We start from the raw sequence: 12,182 nt of genomic DNA, 5'->3' as shown, positions 1-12,182 counted from the left end.
ATTTACACTATTTAAAATAAAATAAATGAATCAAAAATTAAATAAATAAAATAACAAGAAATTTAACTTTACTTGGTCAGGAAAGGAACAACGATTCGGATATCATAAATCCGGATAACTGGAATTTGGTTGTACTTAAAATACACACAAAGAGTAATGAAAGTAACACTGGAAGTTATTACGATAATGATAAATAAGAATTAATCTTGAAATATCCGCAGTTAAAAACCTCAGCTTTCTTTCTTGTACATTGCGCTACGGTGCGGGGATTTTTAGACAGTCATAAACTGCTGTGACCGATATCTAAAGAATAAATTGCTAGATGCGATTTCAAAGTTCTCTATATCACTCATCTGTCTATGTAAACACAGGATGTGTTATCATCGTAGATTTTTTGTTGAAGAATCGCTATAAACTTTCCTTTTTTTACCTTGGCTTGCTGGAAAATGTTTCTTCGTTTTACTTTACTTACTGCAGTTGTATGAGATGTATATAGGGCAGCGATTCTCAACCGGTGGTACGCAAGAGAAAAATAGGTGGTACGCAAAGAAATAAAGTATTTTTAACTATTAAATTCAAAACTTAAATACCACAACAACCTGTTTGTTTTTTCTCTAACACTTGTAAATTTATGTGATCTGAGCTTTTCTTATGGTCAATAGCCGCTTATAGATTTTAGAAAAATAATCCTTTTTCTCCCCTCAAATATTGTTTTAGACATAGACATAACAAAATTTGTCATAAATGATGGATGTTATGTTTAGTAGGAAATAAAAATAAGTTTCTATAAAAACATAATAGTGTCTCATTAATTCTTTTAGAGTTGATTAATTTATTAGCATGTCTACACTTTATGTCCAGACCATTTCTGGACTTATATTGCTGTATTTTCAATTAGAATAATTTTTGAAGTCGAATTGCTGTCTCTAACAGCAGGTATTTTGTCTTCTGGTTGCTTTGCGTTCCTTACTTTTCTACGCGATTTGAGGATATCGGCGTTTGTTTTTGAAGAACTCGTAATATAGTGTGCATTTAAATATTAGTGAAAACATGATAAAGAAAACCTCGCTTTTTCAAAATGGAAAAATGGCTAGGATTGTCTAAACGGAAAAGTGATGATTCACAGGTGATGGATCCAGCACAATCTTCTAGAACTAAGATATTGAAAAGAAAAGAAAGATTGTTTATAGAAAATATAAAGAAACTTATTGATCATTTGAGTTTATTTAAAATGGAGATGAAATGGACCCTCAACCTCAGTGTCTTGTTTGCGGTAAGCTATTATCCAATCAAAGTATGAAATCATCGTTTCTTAAAAGACACCTTTAATCTAAATATGTTAATTTAAAGAATAAATCTGAAGAATATTTTAAGAGTAAATAATCGGAGTTAACAAGTAGTGAAAGGTTTTGTTACTTAAGTGAAAAAGCTTTGAAAATCAGTTACCTAGTAAGCCTAAGAATTGCCAAGACTAGGTAGGCTAACACTATTGGAGAAAACCTTATATTACCAGCAGGTAAAGATATCGTTTTAACTTATTCAATGAAAAAAACGGCCAATAAACTTGATAATATTCCGTTATCAAATGATTCAGTAAGTAGACCAATCCATAAAATGACAAATTCCATAAAAAAAAAAAAAAAAAAAAAAAAAAAAGAGACTTATTCAAAAAAATAAAACACAGTGAGTATTTCGCATTACAGTTCTTTGAAAGTACTGATTTAACGAACTTTGGTCAATTATTAATTTACATACGTTTAGAAAAAGATAAACAAATTGCCAAAGAGTATTTATTTTGTGAAGCTCTTCATGATAGAGCAACTGCAAATGAAATTTTCAAAGTAACTGACAATTTTGCGTCTGAGAATGATATACCATAGAATAAGTGTATGCAGCGACGGATCTCGGGCTTAAACAGGAAAACGTTCCGGTGTTATTGCTGACATAAAGAAAGGTCGCATCTGAAACTAAATTTACTCACTGCTCCATTCATCGTGAAGCTAAAGTAGCCAAAACAATATCCGGAGACTTGAAAATCGTTTTGAATCAAGTTATGAAAATTGATAATTTTATTAAAAGCGGAGCTTTAAATTCAAGAATATTTACGATTTTATGATAAGATGGGCAGTGAACAGGAAACGCTTCTGTTATATTCCGAAGTAAGGTGGTTATCCAGAGCCAAAGTTTTAAATCATCTTTTTAAACTTCGATCAGAAGTTCACATTTTCCTCTGTGATTCAAAATTTGAATAGCAAAAATATTTAGTGAATTATGGTTAGCGTGTTTAGCATATTTAGCTGATATTTTTGGAAAGTTAAATGACTTAAATTTAAAATTACAAGGGCAAAGTTTTAACTTGTTTGCCATTAGACATAAAATAAATGGAATAATAAAAAAAAAAAAAACCCTCGAGCTAATAATAATTGGATAATATTAATTTTTTTCCCTCTGCTGGATGGTCATTCTGCCAGTGAGCAATAGTCTTGATACTTTTATGTCTTTCATTTTAATTTTATTTTAATAAACTCTCCTTATTTATTACACTGCTATTCACCCCAGTTTTGCCTATTTGCCGGTGGCCGTCAACCATAGGTCATCAAAAAATTACCAACGTCTTTGATGATCACCTATGCTATCGGTTTATTTTATTAATCTACTTAAATTTTGTGCTGCGCCCTGTACCGTTCGACATTAATCTATGATCAATGGCCTTAGCGGTTCTGTTCAGTTTACTTTTATTGTAATAATCTATCTAAATTTTGTACGCAGAGTCACACCGAACTCCATTAACTCATAAGTTACGGTGAACCAATGGTCCTGTCCCTTGGATTAATTTTATTTCTGAACTATTTTTATTAAACTATTTATGAATGGGAAAACGAAAATAAATATCATTTTAAAATCTTCCACAAATTTATAACAACAGTTGTATTACTTCATAAATGTCCATTCTGTTTTTGTAATAAAAGCACATTTCAATGCGTAAATATTATTTTTATTAGCTGCCTTAAATTGATGCCTAGAAATGATCTGTTTTAATTTTAATCAAAAGCTTAACATTCAATATTAACGAGTTCACGGTGGGCAAAATATATTTTGAAATTTTGAACTAGCTTCAGAATATATATATATAACAACATTTTTCTAAAATCATAAATGAATGTCTTAAATACTATTTTCTGCAATATAACACAGCTAGCTTGTTCTTTTACAGTGGCTGGTTTTGGTTCACTGACTGTAGATTACTTTTTCCTCAAGGTTTTTCTTAAACGCTTCGGTAATTTAAAAGCAGAAAATTTCTTGAAGTAGCACGGAAATGGTGTGAAGTTTTTCGATTTCTATTTTTCATGTAAAAAAGACCTTTTTGGTATGAGAAACATTTACAGTGTGGACAAAACTTCTTCAAGTAACGTTGCGTTTAGTTATGCTAACGTAATATTATTCAACTATAAGGATTCTATTGGTAAAAACTTCTAATTCTTGGAGTCGTTACTAGTATTCTGGAAGATGACGGACGGAAAGGATTCGTGCGGACTGGGAAACTGTCAAATTTGAGAGCTGTGACCAGAGTTCAGAAAGAAAATATTTATCTTTTAATTCTGAATAGTATATTGAACATCAAGGCAATAAATTTCGATTTGGAAAGGGGGCGGAAAGAAGAATAAAGCGATCTGAACATGAATTGAATGATTAAACTACCAATGTTCAGTGATTTTACCACTCGGCCGCTGGCAGGCGGTGCTTGGGAGCTTTCATGGTTTTTCCTGTGTGAAATGTAAATACGAACCAGCTTCCCTTAGAAAGTCCTCTATGAAGGTTTTCATCCCTTTAGGCAAATAGTCCTATGATACTCTGCCGTAATCCAAAACAAAGACAGTACATCAGTTAGTAGAGACATGAAAAATGAGCAATGCCTTCTCCGGGAATCGAGTCACGGACCTCTCGAATACACGCCGAGCGTGCTGACCACTACACTACGAAGACATGCTAAAAAGACGGGAGAAATACCTTATATACGCTCCCTTTTAAAGGGCGACTGGGGATTAGGGGCCTCAATCACAAAATCCTGGTGGTGGAGAATCATCATCCACCCCCTTTTTTAGTTTGGGCGCCAATGTAAAGACATTAGGTTTTTATGAAAGCAGTAGATGTGAAAAATTAGCAGTGCCCTCGCCGGGACTCGAACCACGGACCTCTCGAATTCGCGTCGAGAGTGCTGACCACTACACCACGAAGACATGCTAAAAAGGCAGCAGAAATCGACTCAATAAAAATCCTGGCACAATGAGCTGGTTGCATACGAATTTTTCTTGCTTTCTTTAGTTTATTGAAGTTTGGGGGACACCCGTTAGTCACCACAGGTCATACAGTCACATCTCCCGTACTAGTAATCTAACACGAATGACATTCCCATTGAAACACACTCACGCTCCCCGTAGAAAAGCAAAGCCCTCCATTTTTCTAGTGTGGACTGACAGGACAGGCGACGCTGTGGTACCCTTAGCTTGCATTCCAGCTAAGGATCCAGCTTCAGCTGGAATGCAGATTGATCATTTACTATACAGTGTTTCCTAAAGTTTGTTCATTGTGTTAGGTGCTCATCAGGCCTATTGTATCTTCTCGGTGGAATTAAAGAAAGTACAATAGGCCTCCGAGACCTGACTATGTAAAGTGAGGAACAGTGAAAGAAGAACTGGAACAAGGAAGGACAGTACATGGTGGGGATACTGCTATTACTGTATAAGTTAGGCATATAAATGTAATAAGGCTAGGATGTAGATACCGGTACAGATGTAAAAATGAAATCAGTACAAATATTTAAGTACTAGAAAGCCTGGCGGTCATACGAAATGACCGCTGTTCTGGATATTATAAATTGTAATTAAAATGATTTGTGCAAGGTGTCTCCTAATTTAAACTGAATTACCCAGGGCAGGCGGCGAGGACGCCCCTTTGCTTACTGCTCCACGGGGTTTCCCCCTTCTACTTGCTTAATTTCTTAAAGTAGAGTACAATGAAGGAAACCACTGGCGGTACATTTCTTAAGAGCCACCGCTAGCTCAATCAGTAAAGGTGATTTAAATAATGAAATGTTAATTCACATGTCAAAGATCTCTTTGTACACAATATTTCTTGCGTAGATCTTTATATCACTTTTAAGCTCGCCTTGCAGAGGACCATTCATTATTTTTAATTCTACGCCCGTTCTTTCACGAACAGGCAACATAAAGTTGCCCGTGCCCAAATGCAGGCTCAGGTAAAAAAATGCCAACACGCTTAAGCGTTTGGCCCTGAGACTTATTGATGGTCATAGCAAAGGCAAGTTTTACATGAAATTGTCTAAGTCTCAATTGAAGCAGCAACCCTGTGCTGTGGCAACTTCACCCCATTGGCTAGTACAGCTACGAAAGCAACCAATAAACTATCGGCGACAAACAGACACTTAAGCCGCATATATATATGGGGTGAAGTAACATCATCTCCTCCGAAACGGCTAGCTCCCGGGCATAGCGAAGCACACCTTTGGATTGCGCAGGTCGTGGCTCGCCATTTCGACCATTCGCGTCTTTTTGGAACGATTAGCCGAGATATTAATTAAAAACTAATTTTACCTACATTTTCCACTTTCTTTCTTGGGTTTTCCCTATTAGAGGGATTTGGCTACTTGCCAAATTCTTTTTTCTCGAATATCTACGGAACGGCGCCGAGTTGAACTTCGAGATGCGTACCCTCGGTTTCCAAAAAATTCTCCGAATCCATCGATATCGTTCTAATTTTCGTACGACTTTAATCGGTGGAGATATTAATTAAAAACTGCGGAAACGTCAATTTCCGAGCTCACTTTTCCGAGTGGCAACAATAAACTATCGGCGACCCACACTTTAGCCGCTTATATAACTTATATAAAGATTACACATCATAAAATTACTTCATGATGTGTATTGCTTAAATATTTGTATTGACTTCAAACATCATGATGCGTAATTGCTTCGTGGTTTGTGATGCTAAAAGTTTCGTTGCCATCCCCATGTACCACGGGAATATGACCTACTTTCCTTTTAATATCTTTCTACAAAGGCATCTCTTTCCTTAGTCAGATAGCATCCCTAGCATGATTTGTCGCATTCTAAACAATGGAATCCAATGCAAAACAATGCTCAGCACAAAGAAATCTGCAGCATTTCTCTTTACCAGTGTTCTTTAGCATCAAGTGAAGAGACGTACAGAACTTTACTGCAGTGTTCCGCTACAGAATATATAGCACATCCTTGATCGCTGTAGAAATTAACAATGATGGTTGCCATACCTTTCTTTGGATCTGGGTTCGAATTCTTGCACAGTTAAGACGGTTCGGTTGTACCTGCATGACAAATGGTGAAATTTTGATGTTCAGCCCACTTCTATGTGTACCTGCAGAGTATGTCTATAAATACTTTCTCGGATTCTATAAATACAGGGTGTTTATAAAGTCCCGGACCCATTTTGATGTTTAATAACTCATAAAATAATAAAGATAGATTAAAATTAATAACATAAATGGTTAGATAGACTCAAAACGTTTCATGACTCTGGTCAATGAATTTCCACGTGTGCCTCCTTCATCTCACAGAGAATATCAAATCGATATTCAATTTCACGCCAGGTACCGGCAAGCATTTCGGCATCCACAGAGGCTATTGCGGTTGTAATTCTGGTTTTTAGGTCATCAATGTTCGACACTCTCCTCCTGTAAACGTTGTCCTTTACAAATCCCCAAAGGAAAAAGTCCAGCGGCGTTATATCAGGTGATCTGGGTGGCTAAGGAATTGGACCTCCTCGTCCAATCCATCTTCCTGTAAAATGGTCATTCAAAGAACTACGAACGATGGTATCCCAATGAAGGTGGTGCACCATCTTGTTGCAAAAAGACATGTGGCTGAAGCTCTTCTAATTGTGGAAATACAAAGTTTTCCAACATGTCTAAGTATACGACTGATGAGACCGTCTTTTCTGTAAAAAAGAAAGGCCAATGACTCGGTCGTGCAATAGTCCACAGCACACATTAACCTTTGGGGAATCCCTTTGTGCCTCAACGGTATTCATGGGGGTTTTCAGATCCCCATATGCACACATTATGGTGATTAACAATGCCAGAATGATGCTAAAAACAAGAGAGAAAAATGCAATTAATAAGCAGACGATATTTAGAAAAGTATAGATATTTAGACTGGAAAATGAAATTATCTGAAATTAACCACACGCGCACACGATATTTACAAAAGTAAAGATATCCAAACCTAAAAAGAAAAATATATAAGTTATTCCATCAATAAATGCCATAAGTTTGTTTATATCTTCATTATTTTATGAGTTATTAAACATCAAAATGGGTCCGGGACTTTATTGTAGTTTAATGACCTGTATTTTCAGTTTTATATGTAGCCAGTATGAATTTTTCAGTGCCTCTCCAAACAGCTGTAAAGTTAATGGGAAAAAAAATCGTTCCTAATTTTCAAGAAAATGCATTTAAATACGGTTAATTGTTATTTCTATTGATTTAAGAAATTTAAATGAAAGTCTCTACAATTCATATATTGCATAAAATACGCAAAATTATGTTAACTGGTTAGGCAAGTACTAAAATTATTCATATGCCTTTTGTTGTAATATAAAGTGACTTGAAGCGAGATGTAATTGCACTTTCCTAATGCAATAAACTGTTTGGAAGTATTTATATCTGAATGTAGTTACATTTTGATTTTGTCAGTTATGACTAAAATAAAAGATAAATATTAGAAGAAAGAAAATGAGTTTTTAAGATGGCGAAAGAAAAAGCTACAGTGGAAAGGAAACATTTAAAGTTTTGCTACAATTTAAAGTTTAATTAAAATAAGTATGATATACACAACTCTTCCAAATAAACCTCGCAACGGACGTCTTCAATAACTAACGCCGAGACGTGAAGACTTATTCTGGGAAAAAAAGGAAGGGGGGGGAAGGAGAATCTGAAAGGTTTTCCAGATTTTAAATTACGTCCAAAGGGGCTTCTTTTTAACGTTTTGTGTATACCTTTATTTATTAAATATCATGCTCTTCTCACTTAAACCATAAATTTCAGTACAATAGCAATGTCGCAAAATAATTTTAAAATAAGCCTATCTTTATAATTTCCGATACATTTCCGCGCGCTGGAGACAAAAAGGTTTTTTTTCCTTTCGTAGATTGTTGCCATTGCTCGCTTTCAAATCGTTGAGTTTGTTATTCAAAAATTCGTTAAAGTTTTACAAATATGAAATCGATAATAAAACAAATTCCAAATTTCAAATTTGGGCTTCCACATGCCTATATTCGCAGTAGGATTACGTCATTCAATATTCGATGGCTCTAGGTACCGTTGTTTTATCACAATGCGAGAAATATACATACATTTATGTAGATTTTTCATTATTTAATTTCTTCAAATATAATGCAGGACTCTAGCATCTTGTGGCAACAGTTTGAAAAGTGAAACGGACATTTATAGTGATTCAACGTAAAATCGCAAAACGAAAACAATAGTTTTTCAGGAACAAAGCCCCTTTGGACTAAAAAAAAAACTTTTTTAAGCTCTAGTTCTGACAGCGATGTAGAACAAGAATCGGGCATTGTAGTTTCTAGTTCAATAATCAGAATGACATTAAATGAACAAGATTTTTCAAACGTCTATCTGCTCGGGAAAAAAAAAAAAAAAAAAAAAAAATACGTGGCGCTCAACAACATCACACATGTGCAGCTTTATACAGACAGTATGTCGACACTGCTTGCTCTTGACAAACATAGTCACGCCTCCCCGCTGATCATACGACTGCAGCATATCCTAAAAGATAATCGGCACGCACATGTTGACCTAGTATGGATTAAAGCCCATGCAGGTAACATGGGTAATGAGACAGCGGATGAACTCGCTAAAGAAGCTGCTTCGAACCAAAATGCCAGACCGATATCAGTATCAGCACCACCATCTTTCCTCAAAAGTCAACTGCGAAATGCTGCTATCCAGTGGTGGCAAAGAGAATGGGATCAGGGCGACACGGGAAGGAGAGCGCATAGCTTTTTGCCAAAAGTAACCACGGAGCGCCTACGGATCGCTGTGTTTGCGGGGGTGAGGGGTCACCGGACCATTATATCTTTTAGTGCCCACTCACGGAACAGTTCCACTTCCCGATACCAGCCAATATCTCAGCATTTCACAAGTTCCTAGCCAAAAACAGAGCGGCCATAAATAAAATCTGCAAAATAATAACCACCATTGCAGCATATGGCCAGGACCTCTGTCAACCAGAGTAATAGGGCTTACATGCATTACTTGCACTGACATATGCACTCTAATGCTCTACCATCTAATCTCTGACTGCATAGGGAGCAGAAGAAAATTGAACACCATTTTTAGGTGTTTAATTTTCTTCTTTTGTTATAACCTATTAAGTGTTTTTTTTTTTTTTTTTTTTTTTTTTTACCGTGTCTGTATATTAATTCAAATGTACTTCAAATTCCAGATGTTAAACAGTTGCTCCTGTATGGCCATGTATCCACACTTATAACTATTAAATAAACTCCAGGGGAGGACGCGGGACATATGCCTGTTAACCTCTGTTAAACTTCAGGCGTCCCCGTCCTCCGTCACCTGTAACCTGCTCGGAAAAAATTCTATGCGTCTGCTCTTAATGAACAAAAAAAAAGAAAAAAAAAAAAAAAAAAAAAAGGAAGGTTTATCTTTTACAAACAAATACCTAAATTAACGCCACGAATTTTGAAGTAAATTTATATTTAGTGATAAATCTAAATTTAATATTTTTGTACCTGATGGAAATTTTAAAATATGACGTAAGGTAGGAACCACGCTTCAAAGAAAATGCTTACTAACCGCAGTAAAGTATAGTAACGGCAATATTTTTGTTTGGGGATATATGTCTGCTTACAGAGTCGGCAAATTAAGATTTATGGAAGGAAAATGGATAGATTTAAATACATAGACTTACTTAAATCTCAAACAGAATGCTAAAAAAATGGGATTTTTAGTTCATCACGATAACGATCTGAAGCACACTTCTTTGGATACCAAGCTGTGGCTTTTGCATAATGTGCGCAGTCAGTTAAATATACTTCGTCAGAACCAGATATAAATGTTACAGAATACAAATGAGCACATTTACAATAAAAAATAAAATTTTACTGAATTCTTTACAAGATACAATTAAAAATGCTTTACAAGAGGAATGGGAAAAATTTACTGAAAAAAAAAAAAAAAAAAAAAATTAATTCATTGCCCTAAAGATTAGCAGCACCCATGAAAGCAAAAAGCTATCCGATCAAATATTAATTAAATTAAAAATCTAGAAATTCTGTGCATTTAATTGTTTTGAATCTAGTTATGAGTATTTTCTATGCATTTAGGTGAAACCAAGATATTTTTCTACTTCAAGTGTAAATAAAAGTAACTTATGTTTTTTACCTTTTCCTTTTATTGTTTAATAATTTCAGTATATGAAAATAATATTAAATGTTCATTATATCATTTTCCTTGCAAATAACGGAGGTTTTTCAACTTTTTTGACAAGTGTATGAATACTTTTCATGCTGACTATATATACTTTTAATTCTCAATAGCTATAATCTTAGTGACACTTTTACTAACACCACTTTCGACAGAAAAACGATTTTGGAAAATCATGCTCTTGGGCAGAGTAATATACTTCGAAAAGTTATTCGAATTCTATTCTATCATTTCGGACCTTTCAAAAATAGACGATACGTTTAAATCATTTGTATAATTTTAAATTGATCGTAAAAATGGACAACATAGTTAAATCATCTGTAGACTTTTTAATGGATCATTTAAAAACATTCTATGGATTAGAAAATTATGGAGGAAAATGTAAAATTGCAGAAACAGATTGACTGAAGAAATGTTATCAGATAATAAAACATTAAATTAAATAGTTTATCAAAAAAGATGTGAAACTCTTATTTGAATGAACTTTGGTTCAATTATGAAATCGCAAGGTTAATTGACTGAGATTTTGTTATTTAAAAATGTACTATTACTGAATTATACACATTAAAAAAAAATATTGTATGATCTTAAATTCACTTACTGCGAAATAGAGTTATTCTAGTACTTCCGTAATTGCTGCAAAGTAAGTTAATAATCATTTATTTACTAAAGAATATTGATTATATTATTTCCTAAGATTAATTTTAGTAGAATTATCTTAAAGATTTATGTAGAAAAGATCTGCAACAGGAATAAGTATTGTGCAAGTATTTTTAGAGTACAATATCGTTTTTGAGTACCTTACTGTTTGGTTATCTTGGCTTATATAGAATAAGAAAATTTATTTAACTTTCTAAAATAATAATATTAGGTTTTGGTTTTGTCCCAAACTACCTTCCAAAAATCTGGTCACTTTACTTTTACATGAATTTGCTAAAGTATCAACGTACTTTTGCCCATAAAAAATTGTGGTACTTGTTAGTTATCTGATACCATAACAATCTATTGGCTCGTTTTGGTGATGAAATCTGGTTTATTGATTTCCGACGGGTATTGTTTAGCAGCCGCGTCCAAAATGGCTTCAAACGGATTGCTGTTCTGTGCTGTTAGTCTCTGCCTTCATACAAACTCTGATAAACTGGAAGAAGACAAATGATGATTTTACCACTTGTTTGCCTCGGTTTTGCTGATCCCCACGCGTTTCTTTGTTTGCGGGTAAACGCCAGGCTTTAAACCGAAGTTGAATTTAAAAAGGAGGCATACCTATCCTCTCTTACCCTTCCAAAAAAGAAAGAACATTAATAAGAAAAAAAAAAAAGAAAAAAAGAATAAAAATATCAACTTTATAGAAGAATCTGGAACAGATTTTAGAGTTGCAGAATCCTCGCAAGGAACAGAGTCACGGGTAGTATTTTTGACGATGCATTCTGATGGGTACCGGATTGCCAACAAGTACCGATATTTTTTTTTCCATTAAATAAACAGACATTTTTAACAAAGTTGGCATTTTTAAAATTATTCTTGCATTTTGTAAAACCAAGACGAAAAACATTTGCGTGTTATTTATTACATTAGCGTTTGCTTTACAAAATGCATTTATTATGCATTTGACTCATAATATTTGTGTATAATAAAGACGGGTGAGACAGAAATAAAGAAACGAAACACA

General features: G+C 34.4%; 1 protein-coding gene and 1 non-coding gene across 2 annotated transcripts in view; both read right to left on the bottom strand.

Moving 5' to 3' along the window:
* LOC118195682 (PI-PLC X domain-containing protein 3-like) overlaps positions 1-291 on the bottom strand; it is a 36,900-nt gene extending 36,609 nt beyond the window's left edge. The window contains exon 1 of the mRNA XM_035367011.2: positions 73-291. The gene's annotated coding sequence lies outside the window, so the exon portion shown is untranslated. The remainder of the gene's footprint in view (positions 1-72) is intronic.
* Positions 292-4,165: 3,874 nt separating this feature from the next.
* On the bottom strand, positions 4,166-4,238 carry TRNAS-CGA (transfer RNA serine (anticodon CGA)). The gene has a single exon. It is a non-coding gene; the product is annotated as a tRNA-Ser (tRNA).
* Between the last annotated feature and the right edge of the window lie 7,944 nt (positions 4,239-12,182).

Source organism: Stegodyphus dumicola, chromosome 2 (genome assembly GCF_044657685.1).
Source record: "Stegodyphus dumicola isolate Sdum_Otavi_A_Nest chromosome 2, ASM4465768v1".
Classification (NCBI taxonomy): Eukaryota; Metazoa; Arthropoda; class Arachnida; order Araneae; family Eresidae; genus Stegodyphus; species Stegodyphus dumicola.
The sequence above is the reverse complement of the archived record's forward strand: the minus strand, read 5'-3'. Positions and strand labels throughout refer to the sequence as shown.